This window comes from Armigeres subalbatus, chromosome 3, assembly GCF_024139115.2.
Source record: "Armigeres subalbatus isolate Guangzhou_Male chromosome 3, GZ_Asu_2, whole genome shotgun sequence".
Classification (NCBI taxonomy): Eukaryota; Metazoa; Arthropoda; class Insecta; order Diptera; family Culicidae; genus Armigeres; species Armigeres subalbatus.
In genome coordinates this window covers 50,743,977-50,760,340 of record NC_085141.1, presented here as the reverse complement: position 1 = coordinate 50,760,340, position 16,364 = coordinate 50,743,977, and positions in this window count along the sequence as shown.

Genomic DNA, 16,364 nt, shown 5'->3' with positions numbered 1-16,364 from the left:
AGGTTTTGCTTTGTAGCCACGCATTTTACCATACGGCTAAGGAAGCCCCTGTAGATTATATCCAGAATAAAAAAAAAACGCTCTGATTTAATTCACCTGTTACTGGTGATGTTGGCCGATTCCAGAAAACACCATCTTTCAAACGTGATCGAATCAAGCCTCCGTGCAAGGGATTTTTTCTCCCCCAATGATTTAATAACAGGCTTCCAGGGAAAGATTGCACGCATGCCATACCACCGTTTAAATCCAGCTGCCAGAGATCGTTACGCGCTGCCCACCGACGAACGACGGACGGCTGGGCTTGAACTGGTGGCATTTAGTGCGATGCAACTATGCAACCTTGGAGCACTTCCAGAGATAACAGACTAATGACTAATTGTATGGAATTGCAGCACTTCGGCACCATCAACCATCGGGGTAGTCGCGTTCTGTCTGCGCAGAAAACACACATCCCTGGCAGTCAATTCCGGGCGTCAACCTTTCCTTCAACTTAGGCAGCGAGCGGCGATGGTCATTACGCCGAACAGCCAGCGCGCGGCCGTCCGTCAACCGGTTTTTTGTTTTGTTCTCGTTTTTTTTTCGTATCGGACTTTTGAGCAAAACAGCTAACGCGCGGTGATGATGCTCTGGATGACTGGCTTTTGTGGTGTTTTTCCTCTCGACTCGACGCATCCACAAAAAGTCGTCACAGATGATGCTGCAAATTTTGATGATTGGAGATTCAGGTTGAGGGGGTTCCCACTTTACTTGGGACTTTTATTCTGAAATAGGTTAATGCAGCTTCAAAGGTTCAGAACAGGTTTGAAGCAGCAGCGGCTCGGATTCTGGATGATCTTGGATGAGATTCGAATTGAGGGAAACCAATTTTTCGAACTTTTTTTTCCTTTCGGTAGTGATTTATAATTCACAGGTCATGCTGACAGGCGACTATGCGCCTCCATTGTTTGTTAGCGCATTTGAAAGCAAGGGAGTCCATTTTTCAGGAGAGATTTTGAGGAAAATGCACACTATTTTATGGGGCCTATCGCTTAACAGCTGCGCGTTTAAAAGGCGTTTTGGTTTCTGTGAGGTTTGAAGTTACTGAAATCGGTTTTAGATCAATATTTCTATTCCCTTCCTGTGAGTGAACAAAACATCACAGATATGATTGGCACGGGTGCGCAACGTAAGGGATAATTGCGATAGGCCTAAATTCGTTATGTCATAAGATTTGGTCACAATTTATCCATCGTGCCTAACGCATTTAAGCCTAGCCGGTATACCCGATTGGCACTGAGATACTTTGTTTGAAGGCTGAACATTCGAATTAATTTTCATTAATGAGCAGAAGTTCTACATTTTATGCTTGCGGATGATGAATTGACATAATTAAGAGGCACGACTAGTTCGAATCTCATTGGTATTCCAACTGAAAGAATGATTCATCCGATTTATCCGAATCAACGAAAGGAAATTGCTTTTGAGTGTCCAGATTTTTGCGATACACTCCTTACCCACTAAACAACTTCATGCTCGACTGACACCGAATATCAACAACAAACTACTTCATTGGTGTCATGCTTCAACCCTGACCTCAATCCACCATAGTGGAAGGTGTTAATTCGTCTAAGCCCGAACTCCAGTTTGTCCCAACATCGCTTTAGTCGCCATCGTTGCTGTTCGCTATTTTCGACCCCCCTTGATTGTGCTAAACGTTAAACAAATCGAAAACTTCCAGCAGCAATTGACTGCACCGGAGACAAAGACCGTTGGGCTGCAGCAAGCACCACACACATCAGTTATACCATTCCCGATAATTATCGACGGCTAGACTTGCTTCCATGCATTCCATCCCGTCGTCGTAGACTTCGCAATTGCAAATCGGGTCACAGCTCAGCTCGGATTGCGTTCCGATTTTTATGACACCTTGCCAACCTGTATAGTTGTTTTCCTTTTATTACCAATACCTACCTGCCCAGCTTGATGTGACTCGAGCCATGGTTTATGGCTCGGTTTTTTTTTTTGTGCTGATAGCTACCTCTTTCTGCCGGTTCGCATTTATTCTTATCAACCACTGCGATGAACGATGAGCAATACATGGCGAATGTGATGAATGACGGCGACTGCAGCTCAAGTTGCCGGCCGGCGGCAATAAAATCAGACGCATAATGACAAAGACGACGACTTCGGTGGATTCGAATGTCAACGGTGGCACCAGTGTGTATGATTCACGGCGAGGGGTTTTAAATTTCCTATCGAATTAAATTTTTGAATTGTCAGAAGCTAGCACGCACGAAATTACGTCTCCGAATTCGTTAACCAGCAAAAATACACTTTAAAAAAACAATTGCGTTTTCGAAAAGATTCCTGTCAACGTGAATCGTAGTCAGTGTACATATTTATGCAATGTCATGAATTCAGGAACTATTTTTAATGAGTGAGAACGCCTGGCCGGAGTGGAGGTTAAAAAAGATTGGATTCGAAACTCGTTGTGAGTGAATTCGACGGAAAATCAGTAGACTGGCCCAGGAAACAAAAACTTGATTCTTCGAGGACCTCCCAGGATTGTGACTTTGGGTGGGAAAATCAATCTCTGAAAATTTGAGCTCAATCGCTTGTTGCAAAAGCAGTCGCATTTAGTTTGAAGTGAGTATAGTTTGATTGTATGTTTATTTACAACCGTCTGTGGGTAAGTTGTACAACTTGGACCGTCTCCAACTTTACTCCGATTGAACCAAATTTGAGTCAAAGTTGTACAACATGTCGGAGCGTGCATGGAGTTCCTCACACTGGAAGTACGGTATAAAGAAAACAAGGTAGGCTTGTAAGAAACATGTGCAGTGACAGTTGATGCAAAACACAGCAGTGACAGTTGATGCAAAAGTATTAGGGGCTCCACACACGATCCGACATGTTGTACAACTATGACTCCGCCCCCAGCAAATTTGGTTCGGTCGGAGTAAAGTCGGACCGTCTGTGGGCAAGTTGTACGACTGTTGGACGGACGGTTTAAAGTTGTAAAGTTCGTCGGATGAAATCAAAAGTGTTTGATTGTGCTCAGACTTAGGTTTTGCGGAGTCAAATGTTACATTACCAGTAAAAGTCATATCTTTTTGCTGTACATACTCAGGGTTCGACAATAGGATTTGAGAAAAAAATCCCGCCGCTCTACGGTGAAATCTAAAGAGCTGAGCAGAATGGATACGTTTGCGTGCGTTTTGACAATTTTCCATTCTGCTCAGCTCTTAACTATTGACTATTTTATGGATATTCCGGATCTTTTAGGAGACCACCCGGTGGCCACAATGGTCCCTGTGTGTGTTACAACATTAAATCCGTACTCAAGGTTCGACAATAAATAACTCTAAAAAACATCCCGGCGCTCTACGGTGAAATTTTTGGAAATCAGTGGAAACCAGAAGAGAAGAAAGCTACAGTGTTGAACAACAAACCTACACACAATGCAACTTGGTTGCGTAGTGCAACCTACTGCCTTGCAATTTAAATGAAACATTGATCACAATTCGAACGTTTTTGGCATCTTGATGCAACTTTTTCGTGCTTTGATGTTTTTCCAATGCCTTTAATGAAACTGAATAGAAACTAGATGCTTTTAGGAAGATGTTGCGTGTGCTACTTGGGATTTGCCAGAATGAGTTTTGCCAGAAACCCATTTGACGGTATGGACCATATGCCAGAAAGCCATTTCCAGAATAGACCATTTGTCAGGACGTACCATTCCCCAAAAATAGTAAAACAGGAAATTCCGATTATTATTGGTGGCAGAATAATAGAAAATTAATGATGTAAAGAAAAAGGGATTTACGGCTAAGCAAGCACCTTCTTTAAAAAAAATTGATCATATCCACTATTGCTTCATTTCTGACAAACGCCTATTTTCAAAGAAGGGACCACATCCACCATTGCCTTAATCCGGACTAGCGCCAACTTTTAAAGGAGACATAACATCCACTATGATTTAATCCGGGCAAGCTCCTACTTTTAAAGAAGGAATCACATCCACCATTGCTTCATTTGTGGCAAACGCCTACTTTTAAAGAAGGGACCACATCCACCATTGTCTTAATCCGAACAAGCGCCTTCTTTTAAAGAATGAATTACATGCACCATTGTCCTTATCTGGACAAGCGCCTTCTTTTGAAGAAGGGAAAATCCACCATTGCTTTAATCCTGACAAACGCTTAGTTTTAAAGAAGGGATCAGATCCACCATTGCCTTAATTCGGGCAAGCGCCTGCCTTTAACCGTTGTGTGGCCGGCAAAAAGAAACACCCTTAACAGGCCGGCAGGGTACCCGGGTACCCACGAAAATAAAATGCTTATATCTCTGGAAATTTACAACCGATTTCAACAATTTTGGGCTTATTCGATTCAGAATTTTCACACTTAAAATAAATCGCCGAATTCGGTAAAATTTTACCGAAATCTCAACAGCAAAACAATTGGGTAAATAATGATCCTGATTTTCGGTGATTTTGACAGTTGAGCAATGGAAAAAATTACAAAAAATCTGTAAAATAAATTACCGAACAGTTCTGCTGTTGAGATTTCGGTAAAATTTACCGAATACGGTGAAATGAGTTAAGTGTGTAGATAAAGATTGTCGCTGCCGTCACTGCCCGGAACATCTTTTGCTGGCGAGGATAGGGGAGCTAAATGTCAAAAAAGGAAAATCCATACGATTTGACAGCTTGATACCCAACATGTTCCGGACAGCAGAACAAAGGGAACCGAAGCGACAATCTTTATCTAGTAACTAAAATATCTTTTGTTCTATCCTTCAGGAAACCTTGAAGGACAATTGCTTATTCTTTAACCTTTTTGTTACCGACAGGGTACCCGGGTACCTTTTTCGTTTTCAAGTGAAATTTTTTTAGGGTTCTAAACATCGCAGGAAATTGAAACTCCGTGACATCTTCAAACTCGGCAAAATTAAGGTTTGGGTGGTACGAAGATGAAAATCCAGTAAAGGGGGGCTTGGGGAGGGGCTTCTGAATATTTTTACCCCGTAACGTACCGACAGGGTACCCGGGTACCCACGTTTTGGTATGACCATAACTTCGTCAGTTTTCAACCGATTTGGACGATTCCGTTTGCTATGGATTAAGAAATTTATCCTCTATCCGATCCATGTCACATAGGACCGATCCGGATTACCTGGTTACCGGAGTTCCGGATTTGCTAGACCATGTCTCAAAAATGGAGAAGTTGATTTTATAGAATCCAAATGATGATTTCTTGTATCCTGAGTTACCAGTTTCGCAGGAAATTCGAGGATTATGACTTCCCAACATAGTAGGACCACGTGATCATATGGACTCGGAACGGACATCCCGGAATAGGTTACCGTGGGCCCTATAGTGGCCGCAAATTCATTCCTGGCAATATGGGTATCAAAATTCTTGAAATTGTGTCGGGAGCATGTTATTCATATAGTTGAAACCATAGGATGGATATAAACCGAAACGGTCATTCTGGAACAGGTTCCCGGAGGGCCCGTAGTGGCCAAAAACTCATTTAGAATAAACCCTAGCTATATGGGCATCAAAATTCTTGGAATTGTTCCGGAAACATATTTTCCATGTAGTTGAGACCATAGGATGGATATGAACCGGAATGGTCATTCTGGAACAGGTTTCCGGAGGGCTCGTAGGGGCCAAAAACTCATTTAAAATAACCCTGGCAATATGGCAAAACTCTTGGAATTGTTTCGGAAACATGTTATCCATAAAGTTGAAACCATAGGATGGATATCAACCAGAACAGTCATCCTAGAACAAATTCCTGAAAGGCCTTTAGTGGCCACAAACTCATTTAGAAGACACCCTGGCATCAACATTCTTGGAATATTTTCGGAAACATGTTTTTCCAAGAAGGTGGGACTGATGTTTGGTCATCAGGCTTAATGGCTGTTAGGCCGAATGGTTATTGGGTCGAATGAGAAGTGAGGAGTGAATAGTGAGAAGTGAGCAGTGAGAAGTGGAAAGTAAAAAGTGAAAAGTGAAATGAGAGAAATGAGAAGAGAGAAGAGAGAAGTGAGAAGAGAGAAGAGAGAAGTGAAAAGTTACACAGTGTTCACACTTATTTTTTTTCGCCGAGGCCGGCAAAATAAATTGCCGAGAATCCAACAGCTGATATATCGGTAAAAATCTCGGTAAAAGTTCAAAATGCCGAATGGTCGTAAAATGAGCGATATCACCCAGCTGTCAAAATTTACCGTACCGTTCGGTAGTGCATTGCCGAATCGATCGGTGATATTCTTTACCGAGATTCAGTGAAGGATTATTTTTATTTATTTTCAGATGCATCAAAATAAAAATGAAAAACGTGAATCAACATGAAAGTAGAATATATTCTCAGGTGTTTATTATTTGCTTTTATCATTGTGCAATCAATACCTATATTATAATAGTATGCTAAAGAAAAACCACGGCAGTCTTTGTGTTGTGCTAACACACTTTATATGAAAACGATTTTCAATCCGGCAGCTATCCAATATTTCACGATTCCATAAACCTTTTCTCATACAATTTTCCCAACGATGATTATAGTTCGGCCTCTTCAGGCGTGGGAAGCGACTTCCGAAAAGGCTTTGTTTGAAAAGTTGTTGTTCTACGGCGTAAAAACACAGATGAAGCGAATCCGCTGAAATTAAATCCGTACATTATTTCAAATATTTTTTATGATCGATTCAGCATTAAATTTTGTTTTAATTTTGAATAGATGATTGTAAACGACAAATTGAAATCGGAATGAATACTTACAAAAAAGTAGTGGTAAAGTACTTTCTCACGTTTTTCTTACTTTTCACGTGTTTCTATCAAGAGGCATAAGATCACAATAGAGGTTAAACGTTTGACAGATGAATTTACCGAAACTCGGGTATATTCCAAACCACCGAAAACTATGGCAAACTTAATTGCTGAGTTTCAGTAACGTGAGTGAACGTCATATATATTAACGAGATATCGGTTAAAATATATTTTAACGATCATGTTCGTCAATTTATTTTACCGAGAGGAAAATTCTCGATTAAGTGTGTTGACCCGATTTTGTCACTCCCCGATTTTATTTACCTCCGACTTTATCACATTTTCGACCCGATTTTATCACGTCCCGCTTTTGTCACGTTTTTGACCCATTTTGTCACAACAAAAAAATTTGAAAATTTTAGTCGTTCTTTTTATTTTTGTAAATTATTTAGCAAACACCAATGATTACAGCGCCTGTGGTTCATTATAAATCATTTCTGAGTACCTGTCAAGAATTTTTAAGTCTTTTTGACAAGAAATAACGGAAAAAGAAGATAGCAAGTGTTTCTTCTAACTGAGGGTCCCCTCGGAAACCTGTTTGAGAATGACCGGTCCATTGTCAAACCATCTTATGGCATAATAACCCAAAAGATCATGCTTTCGAGACAATTTCATGAATTTTGATACCCATCCATTGTCAAACCATCCTATGGTCCAATTACTTATCGGATCATGCTTCCGAAACAATCCCAAGCAACCAAAAGTACGGATAAGATGGGATGTTTTGGCTTAATCAGCTTGCATTTTAAGTAATTTTTTGTATGGCTAGAGCGCAAAAGTGAACTTCGAAGTTCTGTTAAGGTGTTAGAAACTCGATGTGAACCAAGAGTGAACTTATTGGTTCGGTTAGGAACAAATTTAAGTAAAATGTGAACTTCTGGTTGCTTGGGATTTCATGAATTTTGATACCCATATTGCCAGGGTTTCTTCAGAATAATTTTGTGGCCACTGAAGGCCCGACGGGAATTTGTTTCCGAAATAACCGTTCCGGGATTAATTCATAAGATGGTCCTGTAACGTAGTTAAGTTATATTCTTTAAATTTCCAACGAAGTTTATTAGTCGTGACGCAAGAAATCTTCATTTGGTTGAATATATATCTTCAATTTACACATACTTTGGGACTTGGCCTAGTTAATCCGGAATTCCGGTTACCAGGTAATCCGAGTCGGTTCTCTGTAACGTGTATCGAATAGCGGGTAAGTTCTTGCATCCGTAGCAATCAAAATCGTCAAAATCGGTGAAAAACTGACAATGTTATGATCATTTTAAGTCCGTGGGTACCCGGGTACCCTGTCGGTAACGTAAGGGTGTTTTTTTTTCGGTAACAAAAGGGTTAAAGAAGGGATCACATTCAAAATTGCCTTAATCCGGACAAGCGCCTTCTTTTAAAGAACAAATTACATCAACCATTGCTATGAGCTTGGCAAACGCCTATTTTTTAAGGAAAGATCACATCCACCATTGCCTTAATCCGGGCAAGCGCCTACTTTTAAAGAAGATTTCAGAGCGTGATTTCTCTTGTTTCGGACAGCAGAACGATCACGCGATCGGCCGAAATATTGTGTTCTGCATTGCGCGGCCGGTAGTAAAGTTAATCAGTTCAGTGCGTGATTTCTCGTGTTTCCGATTCTCCAGTAAGCAGTGCAATCGGCCGGTCACCGAAATTTTGTTCTGCTTTGTGCGGATGAGTAAGATGAGAAAGTGAAAATTCTGTTCGCATCTGTGTCTTCTTCTTCTTATTGGCATTACATCCCACACTGGGACAGAGCCGCCTCGCAGCTTAGTGTTCATTAAGCACTTCCACAGTTATTAACTGCGAGGTTTCTAAGCCAAGTTACCATTTTTGCATTCGTATATCATGAGGCTAACACGATGATACTTTTATGCCCAGGGAAGTCGAGACAATTTCCAATCCGAAAATTGCCTAGACCGGCACCGGGAATCGAACCCAGCCACCCTCAGCATGGTCTTGCTTTGTAGCCGTGCGTCTTACCGCACGGCTAAGGAGGGCCCCTCGCATCTGTGTAGTGCGGACAATAATTAAATATTTAGCATTTTTGGATTGTTTTTGTTTTAAATCAAAATACACGCTATACACGGCAGACCGTTTACCAAAACGAACCCTGCCACACTCCCTACCCCTTATATCGACATCCCATCATGCGCGGTGGTTGTTGTCGGGGTGCTCGTCTCCAACGTGAGATTATGATACGGACCGCTAGGTTATTATCATAGCTTGCGATGGACGGGTGGTGAGGTTACCACCTTTGAAGTCGATGCCGTGTGTATTAACGTCAAGTGCGTTAGCATAGGCGTGAGCGTTCTCAATATTCCCCCCTGCTGTATTGCCTAATTGCGGGTCCCCAAGAAAAAAAAATATCCACATCCCAGTGATTTCTCGTGAAAGTGCAGATGACTCGTCGGCTTCTATCAAAGCGAGTATCACGTCAACAATTTCCTACCAATTACTTAATTGACCTGCATTCGGACACGGCCGGCGCTGGTATTGTTTATTTTTGGGTCACCAGTTCTTACACATTGAAGATGATGTTAGTCCCAAAATTCATCTATTGGTTCTCTGTGTAATTACAGCTGGCCTGGCAATAACGGAGTAGCAACCATGGGCGATCAATCATGCTCATGCTCATGCTCATGCAAGCGCCTACTTTTAAAGAAGGGATCACATCTACCGTTGCCTTAATCCGGGCAAGCGACTGCTTTTAAAGAAGGGATCACATTCACCATTGCCTTAATCCGAACAAGCGCCTTCTTTTAAAGAAAGGATCATACCACACAACATAAGTGGATCTTCGAACAAAATCCCTATCAAAAAGTTGACCCCCTTCCGGTGGGCCAAAACTGTTATAACGAGCTTTGGGAATATCGATCTGTCATTCTCAAATGTAAACAAATACCATATGATCAGAAAATTAGAACACTTTGTTTCAAAGAGTACAAAGGTCAGGATAGGCAACCGATGTGTGGAGTAATTCAGTTTTAGCATGCATATATTTTAAACATTATCGAGAAATGGGAGATAATATCCAAAAATAAATATCTTCTGCGCTTCTCACAACAATGGACAAGATATAAAATAAATATCGACATTTTCTTTATCTGAAACAGCTATTTTCAGGCGATTTTATAACAATATCTTTTTCCTACCGATTACTAGTATCGAAAATGAAATGATCCTAAAACCGGTTCAATAAGTTTGTGTATGAATTGAAGAAAATTGAAGTTTTTTCAAAAAGTGTTAATTAAGATGTCGTTTAAAACTGTTCTACATTAGAAACTAATCTTCAAATATGCAGTTTTCGGCTTTTTCAAAGGGATGGCGAGGGATACACCAATGTAGGTTTACAAGTTGCAAAAATGAGTTGCGAAATGAAATGAGTAAAAAACTAAACAGTTTTCAAAACTAAAGTTTTATTATTGACTAGATGCCATTCTTGTTAATACTTTTATACCGTATAGACTGCAATGTTGAATATATGTAAATCCTCTAACCTAAATCATTAACCAAGTATGCGAAAGCAAACTCGCGGGACGGCAACGGGAGACGTTTTTAGTTTGGAATAACAATGAACTATATTAACGATGTTTCTGATCATTTTGAGAATTGAAAACCTGTTTAAACACTAATTTACTTAATACGCTTTTACTATGCATTAGATTAGTTTGAATAACTTGACAAATTGCTTGATAATATTCTGGTAATAACGTTTCCAAATTTGTACCGATAAGGGGAAACATTGATTACGTTTATTGTTCAAACAGCAAAACACTAATATTGTGAACCAATATTGTAATACTTCATTCAAAAGTTTGGTGTTACTGTAGTATGATAAATCGAAGTTTTATGTTCAAAATATTTCATAGTTAATTACAGAATTTTAAAAGGTTAATCGTATGATTATGTTAATAATTAATTTTATAAAAATCATATCATTTTATAATGATTGTAACTGACCTTCATGAGTCGGTCTTGAATTCATGGAAATATCGAGATGTGGAATATAAAATCCTTGGAAAGCTCTTTGGAGGGACCATCACAGTAACCCAGAAAATATTGTTTTCATATGGCATAATTTGCTCATACGCTTTGTCGTTTCCTATATCTCCATCTTGATATTCTAGCAGTAATTGCTAGAACTGTAAATAAACAAAAAGATAGTTTCCTACATCAAACTAAAATTCCATCAATTGCTTTCTTCTGTTAACTCGTTAACTAAGATGAACCCGTGCTACTCGAACCTTCTCAAAAAATGTCAATAAAGTCCGCATGAACTCGTGACAAGTGCAATGTATATTCGGCTTGCAATGGTTTACTGTTTAGAGTTGCATTGCTGCTTACTTTTCTGATTCACAGTGCCCGGTAAACGGTGACATCAAGATCAACGAATACAAAACGAGCTGTCTTTCCTCAAGATCGGTAAATTTTTTTACCAACTAGTTGACCCGGCAGACGTTCTACTGCAAAGTAGGCAAAAGTGTGCGTTGTGAACTGCCCATGCGAAATTTCCATACGAATCTCATTATTTTCGCATGAGGATATACCATTTGAGCCCGTCGGAAACGACAAAGAATCTGCTGAAGGAATGAAGGAAATCCATCCAGCCGTTTCGAGTTATGCGGATACGATTTAATTTTTATTATCCAGAGATATTATTTACATCAACATCAGCACTTTGAACCATCAATATGGAAGAATTGGGTTACAAAACTTTAAAACAATAAGAAAATTATTAATCTTTTTTTGTGGATTGTCTTTACCGGTCATAAGACGAGTTTAGTACTATTCAATTTTATTCCATATTTGACTAATTTTGGTGTGAATAATAATCAGATAAACAGTAAAAATCACGCGACCCCTTGCTAATTCAATACTGTTATACCATATCTTTTGACGTTTCGATGTTCCGTATAACACATTTAATCTGTTATAAGGGTACAACTTTTGCTACCCGAGTTACACATATGTTATGTGATTGCTTTAATCCTGGCAAACGTCTATTTTTAAAGAAAGAGTCGCATCTACCATTACCTTAATCCGGGTAAGCGCCTATTTAGAAAGAAGGTATCACATCCACCAGTGTAATCCGGGAAAACACCTATTTGAAAGAAAGGATCACATCCGCCATTATTGCCTTAATCCGGGCAAGCGGCTATACTCGGCCTATGTATGCTATCGACCGGTGCGGTGTTATCACCGACGAAGTGTTATATCCCTCAATAGAAAACAACAACGTAGCAAAATTATGGAAAATGTCCCTTATGATAAATGACCCTCCTTTTTGACGCTGTTCATAGTTATGCCAAATGTTCATAGTATTATGAATTATTGCGCATACTGGGCAAATGCGCGCATGGCAAATAGGAGATGACCAATTCTGGAGAATGGTGCATTCAGGCAAACGGCTTTCTGGGGAATGGTCTATTGATTCTGACAAAAGCCTTCTGACAAATGACTTTCTGGCGAATGTCATACAACCATTGAAATGATATCTCAAGCATTTTTCTAACATTATTTCTAACAAGAATATCAGATTTGAAGGGTTTTCTGAAACCTGAAAACCATGAAAATCTTAAAAAATACACGTCAATTACTAAACTAAGAACCCACAACATACGTAATCATATCAAATCATGTCATCATAACTAAGGTAAACTTTTATAGTACTATACAATATTTTAACATCCCTTTAAACAGCACTTCAGGCCATTATCAATGATTTTTCCAGTTTATGCTTTTAATCCCGGCTATGATACCCTCCCGTGTATCACGCAAAACCGGAAACACCCATGTGTTGCGATGCCTATTTTCGTCCCAATAGGTACGATGTATTATGGAAAGTATGAACTAAAAATTCATGCTTGTGACTTGGACCAGCGACGCCCTTGTACATCATGAAAATGACTTGATCAAATTCTTTACATTTGCCCAGATTCTTATTCAACACTTACAGCAATTAAAACACCGCCAACACACTTTTTGTTAAATAATATTTTGTCACGATCTTCTCTAAATACGTTGAATCGTTTTTCAAAAAAATCTTCATTGTTAATGTCCCAGTTAGTTTCTGTTCCTAAAATTACGGCAAAGCTACACAGAATTCCTCAATCGACGATTCGGACGTATAGGAACATGCATAAGCTTTATAATATAGTGCAAAAGTTTTCCAATGGCCAATATGGTGGTACGTAAATGTGTTCCAAACGATGCGGTCCTCGCAATTATGTGAATAAGGTGCACTTGATGAATCCGAATAAACGACCTTTAGTGTTGTGGATAAAAAATCACTGGATTATCCATTATTGCGTAAAGTTTGTTGTCTGATAATTGTCTTGTCTGACTTAAAACCACAAAAATGGAGATCGACGCGCAATAATTTGTTGACTAGTGCTACCCAAGAAAGTGTTCGCCCAGCAACCGAATTATCCACGCTAACCTCCATCGAGATCAACATCGTCGTCGCTCAGACCGGCCATATGCTGGAAACCTCCAAAGCGTATACCCTATGAGACAACATTCGCCGTATGAGGGAACCGGATGGTTGTACGTTTGCCTCGACAAGAAGGACGGACTGTCGACCAAGAACTATTAAACGGTGCGGAAGATCCTATACGGTACTGGTAGTATGTGTAACTAACTACTTTGGTAAGTTCGTTCCTTTTTCCATTCATACTTATAAACTAACAAAAAAAAATGTACGAACGAATACTGTTTGTTCCATGGAAATAATGTACGAAACAAACGAGGGATATTTATGGATATGTTATTTATATGGATAAACTTCAAAGCACAGTGTTTCGGGAACTGAAACAGCATCTAGTTAATATTTGAAAGGTTCATTTAATTGGTCAAGCCAAAATTCTGGATTTAGGTGACGCTAGTTGTATTATATTGCACAACGCTTATAGGTATATTGCATTGAATAGGAGCCATAGTGCGTAACTAAATGATTGACAGCCACCATGGAATAAAAACTGTATTAGTTAACCTCATAAGGGAACCATGGATTATAAAAGCAGCATATTTTCTGTAGCGATGCAAACCTGTGTCAATGATAGAGGCTTGTTTGCAGCCGTTTGATCATTTATTCATCCACTTAGAATTCATTTGTTGATCAAAATCATTATCATATTGGGGGGAAGGGGAATTTAATTTCTTTTTGCTCTTTTTTCGTTTCAGAGAGCGAGCAAAGGCGCTTAAACCTAGGCTATTAGCCAGGGCAAGGCTAATACCTTCGCCCCATCCGAGGAAAATCATCGGCAAGGATAATGGAGTGACATAAATTTCTTAGCAAAGTCACTCCCAACGTATTTCCACAAATTTTCTATCATTTGCTTATAATGATACTCCTAAACCACATACCCTACCCACCATCCAATTCCTTGACATCTATGAGGGCGTCGGTGAGTCGCTGGCCTCTCGTTAAGTAGATGTCATAACATCATTTCCTTCCCTTTCCTAGTAACGGAGAAGATGGGCGTGGCCGGCAATGATAGCTTTCATGTTTTATCATTTTGGACCCCCAATTGGATTTCCATTGAATCCCAAATGGAAATCCATAAGCAATTGGGGTAAGAAAGGTAAAGAATATACATGACAACTATCAGTATGCAATCTACGAAATACTCCGTTACAACGCAACGCAACGAAAAAAAAAAAAAAAAAATTACGGCAAAGCTACACAGAGATACAGCAAGTATTAAAAAAAATTAATAATTTATTGATTGATCTCTCCAATTATAAACAGCCACCGCAAAATTACAAAAAGCCCAAATTCCGTAGCTCAGTTGATGGAATTTTAAAACCGTTTGTAGGGCTAATTGGACATCAGTGAAAACGATTCTTATTCGACTTTTTAGAAACAAATTATAGTGTGAGTTAGGACATGGCAAGTTCTGCTTTAGACAAAGTAGTTCGAAATATCTAGTCACCAGGTTAGTTTCGGGCATAACTTATTTTCTATCTAGCACTAGTTCCTCATATGCAATCATGAATAGGCTTTAGTTCCAATTTTTCCGTAGTTCGGATTATCGTCAAACGAATTCATCAATAATTGAACCGTTTGTTTGAGAAACTACATATGTAACATTTTTGGCCAAAATGAGATTTTTATATATTCGGAATCCTCATCCAAAAATACATATTCTGGCAAAAAATTCAAAAAATTGCTCAGGAATGTATGAAAAAAATTTCGTTTGTTTGATAAACTACATATGTCTTCGTACTTTGAAGAGCAATTATGGAGTACTGCTTACATTTTTAGCACTGAAAGTGCCTCAGGGTGTTGAGTTTTACCAAAAACTATTGACAACGATCCGACGGGAACAAGAAGGCGAGGTGCACAGCGGGCAAGGTGGATCGATCAGGTGGAGGACGACTTGCGGACCCTCCGCAGACTGCGTGGTTGGCGAAGTGCAGCCATGAACCGAGCTGAATGGAAAAGTTTTTTATGTGCAGCACAGGCCACTCCGGCCTTAGTCTGATGATAAATAAATAAATTGATCTGTATCGAAGAAATCGGAATATTCGGTGCAAATTTGTTCAAAAACAGTTTTTTGTTGTTTTCTCGAAATAGTGTAAAATGGACTTATGCAGTTTCTCAAACAAATGATTCAATTAGCATATGTAGTTTTGCGGAAAAGTTATCAATTGATATAACTTTTCTACTGCTTTACTTTTATTCAATGATGGTAGAGAAGACCAAAATAAAAATTAGAATAGAATATAGTTAATCGCAATTCTTTATCCATACGTTTAAACATTCTTGGTTTTCTAAAATGTGATGAAAGTAATAATGGAGCTTACAGTCTGTTTATATTACGAGGTTTAAGTGTTGATAACAACTGAATAGAATACTGCTGATCTTACTCTCCAGTCAGAGCAGGTGCTAATACTTCGACAATTGATACTATGACATGATGAACGTTTTAAGCTTAATAGCCTAGGCTAGATGTACCAGTTGTGGCTATAGCACCAGTTGTCGCACTAGTGCTTCATATGCCAAATGGCCAATCAAATCACCGCAATCCAAGTTCATATCGATGAAGCATATTCATATGATACGATAAAACCTTTGATCTCCTCCAAAACAAGCAAAGCATAATTGTAAAAAATGATTTTGCTTAATTTTTGACGTCCTTTGCACCAGTTGTCGCACTAGTGGTCCCTATTTGGCCAGTCCCATAAGAAAACAATGGGATTTGCCAAATAAGGAACCAAAATTAAGAATAGTGCCACAACTGTTATGAATTAACTATTATGAATTAATCAATTTTGATGATTTTAACAAATTTTATTGTGGTTTTCACAGCTGTTCTAAGGAGCAGGAAGTAAAACCTTTCGCTTGATATATAAAGTTCACCCACACGCCTTTTACTTATTTTAAAAAAAATAGTTGTTCTTATGTATGGCGACAATTGGTACATCCACCCTATTCAGATTACGCCATTAATGACATAATAATTGGCGTTTCAGGGTAAATACGCTTTATGATGTCATTATTTACGTAATATTCCATACATTTTGCGCTGTCAAA